Source organism: Scyliorhinus torazame, chromosome 19, assembly GCF_047496885.1.
Source record: "Scyliorhinus torazame isolate Kashiwa2021f chromosome 19, sScyTor2.1, whole genome shotgun sequence".
Taxonomy (NCBI): domain Eukaryota; kingdom Metazoa; phylum Chordata; class Chondrichthyes; order Carcharhiniformes; family Scyliorhinidae; genus Scyliorhinus; species Scyliorhinus torazame.
This window is the reverse complement of record NC_092725.1, coordinates 130,486,801-130,501,149: the sequence shown is the minus strand read 5'-3', so window position 1 is coordinate 130,501,149 and position 14,349 is coordinate 130,486,801.

Here is a 14,349-nt window from a genome sequence, read left to right as displayed (position 1 = left end):
CGGAGCTTGTCCCAGTCGCAGATGCGCATTGCCGAGGCGCTGCAGAGCATGTCCCAGTCACTGAGGAAGATCACCGAGGGTGTCGATAGACCACAGGGAATCGCCAGGGCTGGCAGGGCCAGATGATGCCGGGACAGCCTGGGCTCGTACCAGCTTCCTCCCCCCCACCCCTCCCAAGGTGAACGCAAGGGCCCTATGGGCAGCGACTGGGAGGAGGGTGCGCTGGGTGCCAAACGGGACCCGTCCCATGGAGTCACCAGCTCCCCCACCCTTCCATAGTGGCCCAGCCCTTCAGAGGGTCCCACACCCCCAGCCAAGGGTCCCCCACCCTCCACCGAGCCCTGGGGTGGCAAGCCCAGCGTCCCCAGGCTCTTTGCCTGTGAGCAAAGATGGCTACTCACCTCCTCGGCTCCCCCCAGAAGCCCATCCGCCAGGTTCAGGTTTTTCAAAAGGAGTAGTAATCGGCGCCAGCGTGACCACTTACTGGGGAGGCCGCTGAATGACGGGAGGCCATTGGATATGGGGTGGCTCTCGTTGATTGTATGGAAATGGCTTAAGTGGTGATAATTGGCGACTTGCCATGCTGCGGCGAGATACCGATTTCGCCTCGGGGAACGGCCCAGTTGCATCACAAACTGCACCTGGCGCAGTTTTCGGTTTTGGCCTCTCCCATTATTCACCGGCCGGGTTTCAGTTGAGCGAGAGCGTAACAAGTCCGGAGAATCGCGCCCAATGTCGACAGACAAGGTATTGAGTCCTGAATTCCATTGCATCTCTTGTTATACCATCAGCAGTGTGTGGTTCAACAAACCAGTGTCCTGTTTGGAGAAAAGAAAAACAGGAAATCCATTGTGGTTCTCCTTGAAGGTCTAAGGGACAATTCCTAATCTCCTTGTGTTACCATGTGGAAATAGTCACTCAAATTAAAATGTAATAATGCACTGTATATATCAGACATGCCATCTAATCTTTTAATCTCGCATTCATCAAGAGAGGTGTGAAGGTTACTCACTTATGAATGTTAACTCGAGTTGCAGGCCGTTAAATGCTCTGTCGTTATGTATTTGATGTGGAAGTATTTTAATAATTTTAAGCAATATCCTTTATACAAGTGCATGCTATTTTAAGTTTAGTGCTATGTTAATTGTTTTCTCTGTGTTGTATACACACATGCACTATTTTTGATGCTGTTAGGCCAAGCATTTTACCACGGGAGTCAGGAAACAGGAGTTGGAATTGTTTTCGGGTCCTGGACCGATCCCTGGGGGAAACAGTCATTCTCTCTCAAAGAGACCCAGGAATTGGCTCCCTGACCAATTAAGGATAGTGGACAGACTTTAGAATCAATTAAACAGGTTAATCAGAGGCCTTCAGCTTGGACAGCAGCAGACTGCAGTGTTATATTACGTGATAGTAATATGTCGTTACTCTTTTGCTTCCTTCCAGAGTGGCCTGATGGTTGTCGTTCAATAAAGCTATCAGTCTTCAAATTAAGCAAATAACATTTATTGAATAACAACTATAATATCTGTGACTTTGTTCACTCTTCTACAACTATAACTGATGATTAAGTAAGAAGAAGTATAAATAATGTTTAACTACAAGTGCCAACTAAGCTATATCTCTAACACTTTGCTCACGAGTCACTCCTGATACGAAGAGGCGGGGATCTCCTCTGAGTGCAGTTTATATATCTGGTGCTGCCATCTAGTGGTTGTCTAGCGCTATAATACAGATATTAACCCCTTCCATACCAGCAGATATACAGATCACTACATGCAGTTGAGGGTAAACAACTGAGGGGGTGCTTCAACATGGAGACGCCATCTCAGCAATTTTTTAAATCTTTGAATAAAAATTAAATTTAGTAGCCAGACCACCACTGTTGGTGGGAGGTGAGGTGGGGGAGGGGTGGCTACCTGTCCACAGGGTGGACTTTGGTCATAACCACACTAAGGCGAGTGGAGAGGTCACGTAGGTCCGTCTGAAGCACTGACAATCTAGCACCAAGTGCTTGCGAGCAGGTGGTTGCGGACTGGAAAACCCATTCACCCTGCTTTAACTGTAATCAACAAAGCTTTTAAGGAGCCTAAGTGGCTGCCCATCCCTTTGGGAGGTGGGGTTGGTAGCAGAGCAGCCCTGACGGCCCAGAACCCTCCTTCGCAAAAATGGCTGGCGCCAGGAAGGGGGGGTGTCAAGAAACTGGAAAACCAACTGACAATGGAACTTGGGGTGAGGGGGCGGGGCTGCTGTCTATTTCTATTCCCATCTTCAGTGGAGACCAAACCGCTAACCCTTGGGATTGTGTACTTAGTTTTAAACTTGATTTACATGATTCCTTGAGCTTTTTGACCTGGGAATATCACATAAAAATTTGTGATTCCTGGAGTTCATAACCCATTACTGAGATCAATATTTTCAAGGTGAAGGAAAGCGTGAAAATGGTTACTGAGTACGTTCATTTTAATTTAAGAGTCCGTACAATGAATTAGGGAAGACTTTGTGATTTACATTTTAAAGATCCTGGTGTGGATTTATTCCAACTAAAGCTTACTTGTGCAAATATAAAATGCAGAGGGAGCTTGTTTTAAAAGAGAAGATAAGATACAACCTTAAAGAAATTCCAAGTTACAGTTGCTATGGTGTGGGAAGCAAATCAATTTGAATTCTTCAAAGTGCTTTTGTTTTAATTAGATTATAGCTAAAAATTGCTTGATGCAGGTTAAGTTACAGACGGGTGCATTGTGAACCCTTAGAAAGTGCTATATTCTTAACTTAGTTACTGCAGTTCTGAATATTGTTTCTAAAAACATCTCAGGCAAGTGGGAGCGACAAGGCAGACTAGTGAATTATGAAGTTTGCCATTGTACTTGTCATAACCCCCACGAGGACCACGCGGAAGCCTTCACTGATCTCCCTGTGGGACCTTGTGGAGTTCGAGCACCCCACGTTGGGGGCGGAGGCTGACTGCCTGGGGCTCGTTATCAGCAAAGGTTAAAAACAGGCCCACGCCGGTGGGGGGGGAAAAAGAGACACAGGCGGGGGATGGGGAATGGGAACGGGGCTGTAGGGGGAGCTGTGCCATGGGGGGGGGGGGGATGGTTCTAGAAAGCGTGGGGTTTCTTTTACTTTTCCCGCGCCAGAGAGATGATGGTGGGAAGATAGTCGCAAGGAGGATGGGAGTTCCTCACACGGAGGGGTCAAGGAGAGAGCGGGAGAAGCTGGGGTCAGTTGAAGTCAGCTGACTTTCGGAAGCAATATGGGGGGAGTAACCATGCTAGATGGGGATCTAGCGGGGGGGGGGGTTGGGGGGGGGGGAGGAGGGAGGTGGGGGGGACAACTGGGTTGCTGCTGCTGAGATTGAAAGGGAGCTGGTAAGAGAAAAGGTGGTCGAGGCGGGAATGCGCCGCCTGGGGGACGGGTGGGTGCGCGGAACCGGGACGTGGGACTGGCCCAGAGAGGGTGATGGCTAGTCGACATGGGAGGGGGGCGGGCAGCCCCCCAGCCCGGCTGATCACGTGGAACGTGAGAGGCCTAAATGAGCCGATTAAGAGGGCCCGAGTGTTCACGCACTTAAAAGGACTGAAGGCAGACGTGGCCATGCTTCAAGAGACGCATCTGAAGGTGGCGGACCAGGTTAGGTGAAGGAAAGGATGGGTGGGACAGGTGTTCCACTCAGGGCTGGATGCAAAGAATAGAGGGGTGGCCATATTGGTGGGGAAGCGGGTGTCGTTCAAGGTTTGGGACATTGTAGCGGACAGCGGCGGCACATATGTGATGGTGAGTGGTAGCCTGCAGGGAATGGAGGTCGTGCTGGTAAATGTATATGCCCCGAACTGGAATGATGCGGGATTTATGAAGCGGATGCTGGGACGCATCCCGGACCTGGAGGTAGGAAACCTGGTAATGGGGGGGGGACTTCAACACCGTGCTAGACCCAGGGTTAGATAGATCTAGATCCAGGACCGGAAGAAGGCCGGCAGCGGCCAAGGTGCTTTAGGGGGTTTATGGACCAAATGGGGGGAGTGGATCCGTGGAGATTTGCTAGGCCGCTGGCCAAAGAGTTCTCCTTTTTCTCCCATGTCCATAAGGTATACTCCCGGATAGATTTCTTCATTTTGGGAAGGTCACTGATTTCGAGGGTGGAAGGAACGGAGTACTCGGCCATAGCTGTTTCAGACCATGCCCCGCACTGGGTGGATCTGTAACTAGGAGAGGAGAGGGAGCAGCGTCCACTCTGGCGACTGGATGTGGGATTATTGGCGGATGAGGGAGTCTGCGGAAGGGTGCGGGGATGTATCGAAAGGTACCTGGAGGCCAATGATGATGGGGAGGTCCGAGTGGGGGTAGTATGGGAAGCGCTGAAGGCGGTGGTCAGGGGAGAGTTGATCTCCATCAGGGCTCACAAGGGGAAAATGGAGGCCAAAGAGAGGGAAAGATTACTGGGGGAGATTTTGAGTGTGGATAAAAAATATGCGGAGGCCCTGGACGAAGGACTATATAGGGAGAGGCGAAGACTCCAGACGGAGTTTGACCTGCTGACCACCGGGAAGGCAGAGGCACAGTGGAGGAAGGCACAGGGGATGAGATATGAATATGGGGAAAAGGTGAGTCGCCTGTTGGCCCACCAGCTTCGTAAGAGGACAGCGGCGAGGGAAATAGGGGGAGTTAGGGATGAAACGGGAAACACGGTGCGGAGAGCAGGGAAGGAAAATGAGGTGTTCAAGACCTTTTATGAGAGGTTATATAGGTCCCAACCCCCGGAGGGAAAAGAGGGGATGCAGCAGTTTCTGGACCAACTAAGGTTCCCGAGGGTGGAGGAGCAGGAGGTGGCAGGCCTGGGGGCGCCAATTGGGGTGGACGAGGTGACCAAAGGGCTGGGGAACATGCAGGCAGGGAAGGCCCCAGGACCTGACGGGTTCCCGGTGGAATTTTACAGGAAATACGTGGACTTGTTGGCCCCGCTGCTGGTAAGAACCTTCAACGAGGCCAGAGAAGGGGGGACCCTACCCCCGACAATGTCGGAGACGACGATATCACTAATCCTGAAGCGAGATAAAGACCCGCTGCAATGCGGGTCTTATAGGCCTATCTCGCTCCTGAATGTGGACGCCAAGTTGTTGGCAAAAGTGCTGACAATGAGGATAGAGGATTGTGTCCCGGGGGTGGTGCACGAAGATCAGATAGGGTTCGTAAAGGGGAGACAATTGAATGTCAACGTGCAACGGCTATTGGGGGTGATAATGATGCCCCCAGCAGAGGGGGAGGCAGAGATAGTGGTGGCAATGGATGCAGAGAAGGCATTTGATAGGGTAGAGTGGGAGTATTTATGGGAGGTGCTGAGGAGGTTTGGGTTCAGGGAGGGGTTTGTCAGCTGGGTTAAACTCCTCTATGGGGCCCCAATGGCAAGTGTAGTCACAAATCGGCAAAGATCGGAGTATTTTCGACTACATAGGGGAACAAGACAGGGGTGCCCTCTGTCCCCATTATTGTTCGCGCTGGCAATTGAACCACTGGCCATAGCGCTGAGAGACTCCAGGAAATGGAGAGGGGTGGTTAGAGGGGGAGAGGAACACCGAGTGTCACTCTACGCAGATGACCTACTGCTGTATGTGGCGGATCCAGTGGGGGGGATGACAGAGGTTATGCAGATATTGAGGGAGTTTGGAGATTTCTCGGGATATAGGCTTAACATGGGAAAGAGTGAGCTTTTCGTAATACACCCTGGGGACCAGAGTAGAGGGATAGATGGCCTGCCGCTAAGGAGAGTGGAAAGAAACTTCCGATACCTGGGGATTCAGATAGCCAGGAGCTGGGGAACCCTACACAGACTCAATCTGACTCGGCTGGTGGAACAAATGGAAGAGGATTTCAAAAGACGGGATATGCAGCCGCTGTCACTGGTGGGCAGAGTGCAGGCGATTAAGATGATGATCCTCCCGAGGTTCTTATTTGTGTTTCAATGTCTCCCTATATTGACCACTAAGGCCTTTTTCAAGAAAATAGATAGGAGCATCATGAGCTTCGTGTGGGCAGGGAAGGCCCCGAGGGTAAGGAGGGAGTTCCTGCAACGTAGCAGGGACAGAGGGGGACTGGCATTTCTGAATTTGGGCAACTATTACTGGGCCGCCAATGTGGCGATGATCCGTAAGTGGATGATAGAGGGAGAGGGGGTGGCGTGGAAAAGGCTGGAGATGGCATCCTGTAAAGGAACGAGCTTAAAAGCGCTGGTGACGGCGCCACTACCGCTCTCCCCGAAAATGTTTACCACGAACCCAGTGGTGGCGGCAACACTAACTATCTGGGGGCAATGGAGGCGACAGAGGGGTGTGTTGGGAGCCTCGGTGTGGTCCCCGATCAGGAACAACCATAGGTTTGCCCCAGGGAGGTTGGACGGAGGTTCCAGTGCTGGCACCGGGCAGGAATTAGGAGAATGGGAGACTTATTTATAGATGGGACGTTTGCGAGCTTGGGAGCGCTAGAGGAAAAGTACGAGCTGCCTCCGGGGAACATCTTTAGGTATATGCAGATGAGGGCGTTTACGAGACAGCAGGTGAGGGAATTCCCGCTGCACCCGACACAGGGGATCCAGGATAGAGTGATTTCAGGGGTGTGGGTCGGGGAGGGCAAAGTGTCCGAAATATACCGGGAGATGAGAGAAGAGGGGGAGGAGCTGGTAGAAGAGCTGAAAGGAAAATGGGAAGAAGAGCTTGGGGAGGAGATTGAGGAGGGTTTGTGGGCTGATGCCCTAAGCAGGGTAAATTCCTCTTCCTCGTGTGCCAGGCTTAGCCTGATCCAATTTAAGGTGCTGCATAGAGCACATATAACGGGAGCGAGGTTGAGCAGGTTCTTCGGAGTGGAGGACAAATGTGGGAGGTGCGGGGGAAGCCCGGCGAACCACACACATATGTTTTGGTCGTGTCCGGCACTGGAGGGGTATTGGAGGGGAGTGGCGGGAGTGATCTCGAAGGTGGTGAAGGTCCGGGTCAAGCCAAGCTGGGGGTTGGTTATATTTTGGGTAGCGGATGAGCCGGGAGTGCAGGAGGCGAAAGAGGCCGATATTGTGGCCTTTGCGTCCCTAGTAGCCCGGCGAAGGATTTTACTCATGTGGAAGGAAGCGAAACCCCACCGGCGTGGAGGCCTGGATAAACGATATGGCAGGGTTCATAAAACTGGAGCGGATGAAGTTTGCGCTGAGAGGATCGGCTCAGGGGTTCACCAGGGGGTGGCAACCGTTCCTCGACTATCTAGCGGAACGTTAGGGGGAAGATAGATAGCCAGCAGCAGTCCAGAGGGGGGGGGGGGGAGGAAGGGAGGGAAGGGGGGGGTAAATTGTTTTTGTTCTAGATGGGGTGAAGGGGCGGGGGGAGCACTATTTTGTGTTATTTTGTTAGTTCACTATTTTATTTAAACAATGTTATCTATCAGTTATCATGCTACCATTTTTGTTGATTTGTAAGGGGGAAAAATTGTGTTTGAAAACTTTAATAAAATATATATTTTTAAAAAACAGGCCCAGATCAGGGCCTGGTGAGATACGTCCTCCCAGCTAGGATTGCATTGGGAGTGAGATGCTGCGTCATGCAGAGCCCTGTAAATATTTGTAAATAAATCTAACTTACGCTTACCATCAGCCTTCTCTGCGTCATACTGGCGATGAGGATGAACTCAAACTCCAGTCTCGCCCATCACTTCGCCTAACCCCCAGGTTTTGCTGTGGGGAATGCCACGCCGTATCGATAGCAATGCCTGAAACTGGAGGCCTTTGATGCAGGATTGGAATCAAAATGCAGAATGCATGCGATACTTCCTCCAGGCGAATGGAATATTGCGGAAAAACCGACAGAAAGTTTTCCTCCTAACCAGCTGCAGGGCCCAAATGTTTGGAATCATAATGAGATTGACATACCGGCAACTCTAGATTCCGGATTCCAAGTCTTTAGGTGAACTGGGGACTCGGTTAGATCTCGGGAGGCTGTGAGATAACGGGTCCGTCTCGCTAACATTATGGAGATTGGCCTCAATTGATTTCTCGCCACCTCTAGCCGAGATCCAGACAGGGGCCGGCCGGTTAGATCACAAACCGATCGGCGGCCGGCGCGGATCCCGATTTCGGCCTCTCTCACGATCTAACCGGCTTGCACGGATCCATGCTGGGCATGTCTCGGCCGTTCGATCACTCTCTTCGATTGCGAAAGCTAATTCTTTTTCTTCAGCTAGCTTCAGTATTTTCACAGTCAAGGTTCAGTCTTTTCACAGTGATTTGAAAGGCACCTGAAGAAAGAGAAAACAAATATTGAACTTTATTTACTGGGCTTTTGTACACACAAGCCATTTTGATAGTTCTGTTCTCGTTGTTACTTAAATGGTTTGAAATATTGGTTTGAAAGCAAAAGTGAAATTATTGATTAAATAATTAGTGGATATATTGCGTTTCTAGTTGTGGTAAATTATAAGCCATTCTCTAATTCCGGATAGGAGACGGTCACATATAAAAATTGTTTAAAGTGGAAATTTCTATCTCCATGGCAACCGTCCAGAGATATCTGGTAAATAACAAATGAGTTAATTCCCAGGGAAGCTTTGAAGATATAGAAACATTTTTAAAAAAATAAATAAATTTAGAGTACCCAATTCATTTTTTTTCGCAACAAAGGGGCAATTTAGCGTGGCCAATCCACCTAGCCTGCACATTTTTGGGTTGTGGGGGTGAAACCCACACAAACACGGGGGGAATGTGCAAACTCCACACGGACAGTGACCCAGAGCCGGGATCGAACCTGGGACCTCAGCGCCGTGAGGCTGCAGGGCTAACCCACTGCGCCACCGTGCTGCCCATAGAAGCATTTTTGACAAAAGAGGTAAAATGGAGTTTGTCATTCAGCAACTTTTGATGACACCTATGTGAATTTTTGCATCTGCCATTATCTTATACACATCCAAAGACATTAACCCTTTTCACTAACTACTTTTAATTTGCCAAGCAGTAAATTTTTTTTACAATAAAAACAGAAAATGCTGGAAAAACTCAGCAGGCCTGATAGCATCTGTGGAGAGAGAAAAAGAGCTGCAATGGGGAATGCACCAGGGAACAGTTAACTGCCAAGATTTTGTTCAAATTCAAAGCAGGCAGGTCAACTCTAATTGATCAAAGAATTACCATGCAGATTGAACCGGAGAATGGCTGACCCCCAAGTTTTATTTAGTTGAAAAAGTTGGAATGCATGGGTGTACTCCTTCTGTCTGCTCTATGTGTGAATCTCTCTATCTTCTAACATGCGTAAGTGAGCCACATTGCGAGCCTGACTGATTATCTTATACTGGTTTTCAGCGTACTTCTTAGCACAATCAGGATTGTTTAGCAAGTGCTGTCCAACCATAGTATCGCATCTAATGTTATACATTGAGGACGAGATCTTCCGGCTGTTCACGCCAGCCGGGATCCTCTGATTCCGCCAACACTGCACCACCGCTGCAGGTTTCCCAGTGCATTTGGGTGGATTCAATGGGAAATCCCATTGATAGTGATGGGACAAGAAAATCTACCTCCTGTCTCCAAGGAACACGCCACATGGAAGCCAGAGAATGTATTTTGAAAGCACATGGTGGTTGGGTCCAGTCTTTACTTTGTCTGTTGTGAACAGCTGTGCTGTTTGGTATGATCTGCGTCAGTCATTGGGGTGTATATCCTACCTACCTGGCATCACACAGGCACTAAAATTCATATACCACATTACTCATTGTGTTGATAGGCAAAACATCTCTTTGGCTTGATGGCAGCATCCTGTTAGTGGAGAGTACCACCCCTGTTGATACTGAATAGTTACATCCAGAATGGCTAACTTCACCTGCAGCTCAAACTTTTGAGACACCTTACACTTCCAAGGCAATCAGAAGTAGACAGGGAACTTTTCAGGACAGTAAGATTGGCAGTTGCCTGATCCCTGGTGCATTCTCCATGGTAACACCTTTACCAATCAGAGTACACTTGCCAACAAGTCAGCACTTTCTTCTCATGCAATATAAATTGCTGTTCCCTTTACTATTGGCACACTTGTGAATTGTCCCGATGAATGCAAGATGAAAAGCTTCGAAAGCCTGTGTCTTTTTTCAGCAATATATTATGTGTATGTGTTAGATTTGTTAGATTTTAAATTCCTGAATAGGGTTGATATTTCAAACATGCTAAAATAATTAGGAATTGTCAAAATAGCCCCTTCGACCTCCGTGAAGAACCACAATGGATTTCCTGTTTTTCTTTTCTTCCGAATGGGGAACTGGTTTTCTGGACCACATGAATGTGGATGGCACAGCAAGAGATCCAAAATTGTAGACATTATTAGACAGCAAGGGCAGGATTCGTGGGCTCCACCAAGGGCAGGAGCGAAGACAAATGAAGCCGGAACATACTGGAACCCTCCAGTTTCCCAATCCCATTCCAGGCTTCAGCCATTCCTAACTGGGTGAGCCTGGGGCCAGCAGGGCTACCCGTCCCCCCCCCCACGGGGCAGGAAGCAAATTGGGTTCAGTAAGAGCTTCATGAACAGAGATTAAGGGAGGCTGACTGGAATTTTCCAGTCGTGTCCAGTTTCCCAAGCTTACAGAGGTGGGCATTTTAAGTGGAGGTGGGTTCCAGGTAGACTTGAAGGACTTTACTGTCCCCCCCTCCCCTCCCCCTGAATAGCCCAACAGGCCGCCCTGCAGAAGGCATGGATTGCCATTCTACCTCATTCACAAGTGCGAGATGAACTCGACTGTCTACACAAGACAAAGATAGCAAGCACCACCCAAGTTGTCACACACTTTGTTTGTTTGTTTTAGAGAACCTTTTATTTGACAAGCTCTTGTTTATATTCCATTGATATATTTCAAAATCATCCTAAATCCCAAGTGCAGACTTACAGAATTTGCTAAAGTGCAATTTTATTTCCCCAAAGCCGTGAGAGTAAGACACCATATCACAGTAAAATATAAAGACTGGCCGACACATTATTATACAAGAAACAACGCTTGCAGACTCAAGAGGTCAAAAAGGTTAGAACGTGGTCTAAACGCCCTGAATGTGGTAACGTATGTGGCAGAATCTAATGTTCACATGCATCCCAAGGTAGCCAGCAGTATAAGGGTTGACCCTCGCCCCTCCAATGTTAAGAGTGATCTCAGGTCAGCTGGAAGTCCTTTCGTCGGAATGCTGACCCATGAAAGGTCACAGGGCTGGTCAGCTTGAAGGAGCTTCACAGGGAAATAGGTTGTACTAATGGCTTGCTGATTAATGTAACACTGCAAAGCAGTTATGTAAACCGAATAGTCTCATTTTTCAATGTCCAGTAATGCTTGTTGTTCTTACCCAATATCCTGGTCCACGTCCAGGCAGATATCTCGCTGCCCACTCTCTGTGCTAAACAGCACAGGGCTAAATCGCTGGCTTTGAAAGCAGACCAAGGCAGGCCAGCAGCACGGTTCAATTCCCGTAACAGCCTCCCCGAACAGGCGCCGTAATGTGGCGACATGGGGCTTTTCACAGTAACTTCATTTGAAGCCTACATGTGGCAATAAGCGATTTTCATTTCATTTCATTTTCTCTGACTGCAAGGATTTTATGCATATGCCAATTCAAGACAAAGGCAAACTCCGCTATAAAAAAACATTTTAGAATTTAATTAATGCATTTTGTTTCTCGGTTATTACCACAGCTGTTATCTAGCTCTGTTTCTACGAAAATTCACCATGCAGTTTATATTAAGGTAATTTTTAAAAGCGTACAGACTGAAGTACAGTTACAGTCAGAACTTTATCGCTGGAAATCATTTTTCAGAGAATAAATCAGGCTGCAATTCACGTAAGTTTCGTCCTCCAGATTGCCTTCAAATAATTTTGTTGTATTAGAGGCTGAAACAGTTGTTTCCATTGCTTGGTCACAATGCTACTGATTTACCCATGGGAATTGTACAGTACGCGTGCTTGGACTACAGTATCTATCTCAGCTCGCAGTCCGAATCTGGTCACAACATTAAGTTCCAATCCTGGCTTTTGACAGAGCTGACATTTCTCAAGTAGATGTGAATGAAACTACTCAAAGACAACAAAAAAACAACCTTTATTGCTGAGTTCGATATTTTATTGTGCAATACATATGTTTTTTTTTAGCCAAAAACTCATCTTAGATATTTAGAAATTTCAATTACTGATAAAAATGGACATTAAATTTATTTTGAAAGGTGGTTTCAATGGTTGACTTGTTTTCTATTATCGACGGGCCCAACAGATTCACTGGTCCTCTGTTTCTATCCACTCTGCCCTGTCGAGTGGCATGTGGGCGTGAAGAAGGCAGCTAATGCTGCTGCTGGAGTTTCTCCCGTCGCAGCTGATCCTCTTAATCTTCACCAGAGCGACAAGTAGAGCAGCAGAAGCGCCCCCCCCCCCCCCCCCCCCCAATCCGCCACCCCCACCACCCCCTGCTGTGGTGGTGCCTGGCAGCAGAACAGTGCAGGCGCAAGGCAGCTGAAGCAACGTCCAAGAAGTTGGCAATCACCTGTCCAGCAGTGATGGTCCTCCTTCAGAGAGGAAGCGCTTTCAACAGGCAGTCTTTCACCTGACCATGGCTGCAGCTCTTCCATTTCACTGAAGAAAGACGTCCCAGTTGTCACGTTGACTGGAGAAGCACTCTCCACTGTGAACTCATCTTGGTGACCCCAGCAAGTTGCTGGCAGCTTGTGGAACTGGCCTACTGGCTGCTAAAGCCAGATTCCTTAATTCAAGCACAGCCTAATAAGCTGATTCATAGAATCCCTACAGTGCAGAAGGAGGCCATTTGGCCCATCGAGTCTGCACCAGCCCTTGGAAAGAGCATCCTACTTAAGCCCACGCCTCCACCCCATCCCCATAATCCAGTAACCCCACCTAACCTTTTGGGCACTTCGGGGTAATTTATCATGGCCAACCCACCTAACCTGCACATCTTTGGACTATGGGAGGGAACCGGAGCACCCGGACGAAACCCACGCAGACACGGGGAGGACTTGCAGACTCCACACAGACAGTGACCCAGCCGGGAATCGAACCTCGGACCCTGGAGCTGTGAGGCAGCCGTGCTAACCACTGTCCATTCTCTTTTAACTACTTGCCTGACAGGTGGAAGGGCAGCCGTGGGTGGTTCCCCACTTACCTTCAAAGTGCCCTCACGTTTAGTCAATTTAATTCCCCACATACAAACAAGACTGCGGAGAAAATCCCCCCATTCATTTTGTTTTTCTCTCCACGGAAGCTGCCTGACTTTCTGTATATTGCCAACATTTTCTGTTTTAATTTTAGATTTCCAGCATCTACAAGATTTTGGTTTTGTAATGAAGTGATAATGCAGTCTGAAAAATCCCCGCAACAACCTGCCTGCATAATCTATCTCGCTCGAACCGACATTGAATACCTGCTGCTGTATTTAAATACATGTTTTACAGATTTGACAACTTCTTTATTTCTAATTAAATGCATTCTTGCACTGTACTCTGTCATCACCATTCCAACTGATTAAATTTAGCCCCTGATAAATTTATACCTGATCCAAACAACATTCAATGCATCCTAGCACTTCCTATACACAATAATTTACAGAGTTCCTGATGGACTTACACTTATCATCAGAAAACATTCACCAATTATTCATCTTTCTTTTACTTAGATCACTTAATGCTGTCAGTCCAACATACATCAGTCATTTTAACCACGCAACCTTTGAAGGTGAATAATTAAATACTTTTATTTAGATCAGTCATAGAATAATTAATTGGATCAAAGTCATTATTTTAAAAAAAAATCATAGGTTTCGGAGAAGACAAAAGAAAAACTGAGGTAATTGGTTCTGTTAAAAATAAACCCCGGTGACGCAACAGGTGATTGTAAAGTATGTTTTTGTCAATGATCAAATGTCTTAGGTTCGTCATCAAGATGTTTTCAGGAAACATCCGTTCACAAAGCCATTGTGATTTTCTCACCAGGCCAACCGAAACAAAGGATGACCTAAAGGATAAGTCTTTTTACTTACTTTTGACTTTCCTGTCTGTGTGGAGTTTGCACATTCTCTCCGTGTCTGCGTAGGTTTCCTCCGGGTGCTCCAATTTCCTCCCACAATCCAAAGAAGTGGATTGGCCATGATAAATTGCCCCTTAGTGTCCAAGGATGTGCAGGTTAGGTTAAGGGGGCCAGGCGGGGTGGGCGGTGAGTGGACCTAGGTAGAGTGTTTGGAGGGACAGCACAGACTCGATGGGCCGAATGGCCTCCTTCTACACTGTAGGGATTCTATGATTCTGTCATGCCAGAAGGAGCAAGGGTGTTCCTCTGGTCCCATTAATGCAA